The sequence below is a fragment of the Salvia splendens genome, chromosome 5 (assembly GCF_004379255.2).
Source record: "Salvia splendens isolate huo1 chromosome 5, SspV2, whole genome shotgun sequence".
Classification (NCBI taxonomy): Eukaryota; Viridiplantae; Streptophyta; class Magnoliopsida; order Lamiales; family Lamiaceae; genus Salvia; species Salvia splendens.
In genome coordinates this window covers 28185941-28191521 of record NC_056036.1, presented here as the reverse complement: position 1 = coordinate 28191521, position 5581 = coordinate 28185941, and positions in this window count along the sequence as shown.

Sequence of the window (5581 nt, the reverse complement as noted above, 5' to 3'; positions counted from 1 at the left end):
ATAATGGTGTTTTGGTAATTGGTGGACTCGGTGGTGAAAAGGATCTTTGATTATTACTGTTGAGACCGGCTCTTGTAACATCCCAAACTTTTGTGACTTCTTTTTATGTAATTGGAATTTTGGGGAATTCTGAAACGTTTGATTCTATGTGATTAAGTGCTTTGTGTGAAATAAATTGACGTGGTTATTGTGGAATGACGAGCTTGAGATTTATGTTATTCCAATGTGGGGAAATAATTAATAGGATCATGCATTTATCCTTTCTCGAGTCGATTCATTGAAATATTCGGCCCTTCCTAATTATTGAAATAATACTTCTTCTTGCGGATTTAATTAATTATTTTGGGATACTTATCCAAATTAAATCCAAACCAAATGACCCCTAAGTAGTACTACATGAAATTCGAACTCTATTTCATTTTCCTTGGGAGTTTCGAAAATCTCCAATAGGAGATTAGATTATTTTTTTTCATTCGATTTAATTGGTGCTTTATGGACTCTCTTCTTTTGAATTTAATCCAATTAAATCATGTGATAATTTATTTCTTCACCCAAAATAAATTGAGAGTTGGGATATTCCTTGGCTATTTGAGCCTAGCAATTTTCGGCTCCTCCAATAAATTTTGGAGGGATATTTTATTTGTTCCCTAATTTGTGGAATCCCTTTTTATTCGAATAAATTCCTATGCCTAATTAATTGGGGATGTGAATATTTTTCTCTTACTTTACTCCCATATCACACCCCCCCCCCCTATGCGATATTTTCCTTGTGGGAATTTAATTAATTGATGCCTATTTTATGGGAGCCTTTTTCCTATAAAGAAATTACCTAACTTAAATCCTATTCTATTTAATTGGGGATTTAAATAAATTCCTTGTACAATTTCTTCTTGAAATTTTCGGCCCCCACCATATTAATTCCTACTTGGAGATTTAATTTATTTTTGTTCCCTTGTTTATGGAATATTCACCTTTATTTCCTAAATTATGAATATTCTCTCCAAGTAAATATTGCTGTTTTTCCTTGTAATTAAATCAGCAAATTTTGACTTCTTTTCCTTCAAAACCACACGCCTACATCTATTTCAACTGTGGGAATTTTTATTTTTTTCTTATATCTCCCACAACTTAATTAATTCATGAAGTGTGGGATTTTAACCTAGAATATAAATATTAAAAGCATTAACCCTAGCCCCCATTCCTCAAAAATTTCGCCACTTTCATTCTCTCCCTCTCCCACACGTTTTTTTTCATCTTCTCCCACTCTCCCATCTCCAAAAATCCTCCATCCACCATTGTTCTTGCAACCATTGAAAGTATCTTCAAGAGTTTCCGACGGATCGCTTCATTCTACGCTTCTACCGATTCGTTTTGTCAAAGGAAGGTATATTCGCACACTTTTCCTCCTCCTTCTCTTTTGAACCATGTCTTGAGTCCTACATGCACGTAGAGAGTGTAGGTTTGATAGATCGCAAGTTTTAACGGGAGGGAAATTGTGTGTTCGTAAGAACTTGTTTGATTTTTACGTTGTTGATTGGAATCATGTGTATTGGATCGAAATATTTGTGAATAATATGAGTTTGTATGCAAATATGTGTATGAGGAACGTGTAAGCATGATTATGTGTTTTCGAGCATGAAAAATCGGTGGTTGTGTTGTGGAAGTTTTAAAAACCCTATTTCCGAATTTGAACCAGAATTCTGTGATGCTCGACCAGTGACTTATGATCTGTATTCGACCCATCAAACGAACGAATTTGGCTACGAAATTTTTACTGAGTAAACGTCAAGGTGTCTCCTGTGTCTCGTGTGAATTTCAGCCCGTTCTATCGAAAAATGAATTTTTAATAAATTTTGAAGTTGACTGCGCAAATCTGCCAGAAACGTGAGTTCTCGCCATGAATGTTTCGTTTTCTGTTTGACTGACCAAATGACCTCCGATCGATGTGATTCTTGAACTATATGAAAATATGAAGTGTCTTCTGTGTTGTGTTAAATTTTCAGCCTTTGTGGGAATCTTATGAATTTATGGGGAATTTTTCAAATGAACTGCGCAATACTGTCAGAAATTATATGTTCCGACCAGAGAGTTCAATATGTGATGTGACTGACTAAACGACGTGATTTCGATATGAAAATTTTCATGGATGAACTTGAATGTGTCCTCTGTATTGTGGCCAAAATTTAGCATCTTTTGAGGTCGGGTGATTTTATAGTAATTTTTACAAAACGGTCGCGCAGTTCTGCCAGTTTTCTGCCTTGTTAAAATAACACTTATTTTCATGTTTAAAAGTATTATATGATACATGTATGTCCAAGGAACGTGTTTAAATGATGTGATCACGTGTGATAAATCGAAATGTGTTACGATGTGTTCTCCCATCTTTGTGACGTATGTTGGGTCGGGAATTTGAGAAAAACGACGAGAGAATCGATATGACATGCATAGTAATATGTTGTTGGGGAAAACTAATTGTGTTGTCTTTGACAAGGGTGTTGTGTACTCGTGAACTCGAGGATCGAGAGTTGCTAAGTTGGGTTGTGAATTGCTAAGAGAACGAGGTGGGCTTTCTTTTCAAACCTCTTTACTTTTCCGAAAAATATTATGTGGAGATATAAGGGTGGTTTAACTGTTATGTCATGCCATGGACTGTTTTTGTTATGAGATTGTGTGTCTGATGCCTAGTTCGTATGAGTTTACTCCGTTAGGCTATATGGCTGTTTTGTGAAACGAATTCGGGTCCGAGTAGGGCCGTAAACCCTATCGGGTTGTGTACACTAGTGGGATCGTGAGCCGTCCTTGCAAGTCGGCCGGTCTCGTGGGCGAATAGTGTGGCCACACTTTCGTCGCATTGTGGTTGTGACTGTTGGAATGATGTGAAAAGTGGGGAGATTATTTGACTGGCCAGTCTATGAAACATTTTTTGTGTTCTCGTGATATTTTCTTTACTGCGTATAAAACTCGAGATCACTGGTATGGATGACATAACTTGATAAATGTTTTCGGCATGAGCCCATTGAGTACAACAAGTTTTCAGCCCTGCAATTTCTTTTAAAAATTTTGCAGGTTGAGCGGGATGTTGAGGTGGATGTTGAGCTGGTTAAAGACCCTAGGATACATTGTGTCGTCATACATAGGCGTAATCCTTGACTCTCTTTGAACCTTATTTATCCACTGCTATGTTTTAATTTATGTCTTAAGACCTTAAGCTTTTCGTTTTGGTGTTGGAACATGTATGGTGGTGTCAGGTTTTTTGTTAACGTGCATCTACGTTGTCTTTTGAAAATGGTATTCTCCGAGATTTACGTTAAGTGCTTGTGCTACTTTAGTTTTTAGCTATTATTTTTCTTAAGTCTAATTTTTCTCTTTGTCTTTTTAAAAGTACTTTATCTTAGGTCTTCTCGAAAAAAAAATATAACCTTAAAATCTTTAAACTAAGTTGTTTTCCTTTCTTCAAATTAATTAAGTTGTTCTTTTTAAATTGTAATCCATGCATGTCGGTCACGATCGCCGCGTTTGTGGTACCCCTTGTATGGGCGGTCGTGACAGCTCTTGAAGAAAATGAGGAGGTATTAGAGGTCTCGAGTTGATTGCCCTGCATTTCTTTCTGATTATGTTTGCTGGTGACTTGAATTTGGAGAGAATTAGATGAGGATAGCACAAGGGTTCTGAAGGCAGTTGATAGAAAGTGAGATTCGGAAAACCCCCTTTAATGCTCAAACTCCGACTGTTGAGATCCCTGCCTAATGAGATCTCTGCGACTTTTCACGTACTGGCGCACTTTTTCAGAATGCCAGATGGCAAAGCTTCTCAGATACGCTTCCTTCCTCTCTCCAGGTCGTCCTTTCATTTCAACAGTCGGCGCCGCCTGACACCTCTCTAATTACTGCGCACGTCTTATCATCACCTGCTCTTATCAACTCAATCACTGCACCACCAACTAAATTCAATTTGCACTGATCACGTGGTACATTAAATCCCGAGCGCAGCTCATGATCAGTTCCTTTCCTCCACTTTCGATTTTTTTATTAACTAAGAAAAACTTGGCACACTTAAAAAAAACTATTTACACTAACAAGGATTTGACCGGGTCTCCTTGGAATGTCACTTGATCAGATTAAGAGATTTAGAATTTATCGCTTGATCAAGCAGACTATCCATGATTACCCGATCACTCCTTCTACCTGTTTACTGGCGTGAGCTAGGCATTGGTAGTGAAATGTCGTCCACTAGAAACACCTCCATTCAGTTCCTTCCGGGTAACTTGCTTTCCTCCAGACTGTTGGTCCTTCCTGCGAACTTTTCCCTTTTAGGCGCAAGTTGCTCCAGCTTCTCTGTTTGCTTTGATCAATCTCCTTTCCTGGCAGATCCGCTGTCCTTCAGACTTTGACTTGATCAGATGCATGTGCCTTTCAGGGAACTTGTCTGGAATGGTTTCCGTATTTTCTTTTTGCAGAATTTGGCGTAGGTGACTCGCCTCTATGTTTTCAATCTTCTCCTATCAACTGCTTCCTACTCAAACTCCTGTAGAAGGAGTAACCATCTGATCAAATGCGGGTTTGATCTCCTCTTCGACGATAGGTATTTGATGGCCGCTTGGTTTGCATACACCATCACTTTAGAACCTCGTAGGTGCTGTCTGAACTTCTCAAATGCGAAGACTACTGATAGCATCTCTTTTTCGGTCACATCATAGTTCCTTTGCGCCTGACCCAATGTTTTTTATGCATAGAGGACAACATAACTTTTCCCCTGGATTTTCTGACTTAATATTGCTCCCAAAGCACAGTTACTAGTCTCACTTATCACCTCAAAGGAGTGATTCCAGTTAGGGCCGCGTATTATAGAATAACTCATCAATCGATCTTTCAGAAATGGGAACGCGGCCTTGCAGACATCAGAAAATTTAAAATTTACGTCATCCTGAGGAAACTTTATCAGGATCTGGGCTCTTCCGGTGAAATTCTTGATGAGTCCTCCACAGGCCCCAGCGTACTTTAACAAGGCTCTGATCTCCTCCTGGTTAATAGGGTACGGAAGTTTTGCCACATGAGTGTGCCTTGCCATGACTGTTCGAGGTTCCGACCAGTTTGAACTTCGCTTCTTGGGCATCAGCTGGGGTTGGTGTTGTAAGAGTAGTTCTTCCTGTTTCTGCAATCGTGGTTTGACTGTTTTGTGATATGTCTGGCTGTACAAGTCCTTGAAATCCATCGGTGATGCTGATACGGAAAGTAGTTGCCTTGTAAACGAGGATTCCTTCTTCAGCATTCCTTTTAATGGAGCGGCTTGGTCAGGTGGTCTCTCGACCCTTCTTGGTTGAGTAATCTCTCTTGCCTCGACTGGTTGTGATGGCTGGCAAAATTCCATAATTGCCCTTCTAATGGCTTGATCATCCATTGCTCCAGTCACTGTCGTATCAAACCATTCTTCTGCCTCTCTCTTCAGTTGTTCATCTTCAGTGTAACCAGAGGATGGCTCTTCGAAGGATTCCTTTTTCGAACACTCCTGTTTCCGAGGGCTGATAGCGTTTACTGTTTGTATGCTCTCTCTGCCATGTGGCTTTTTTACCGCTTCATTAATG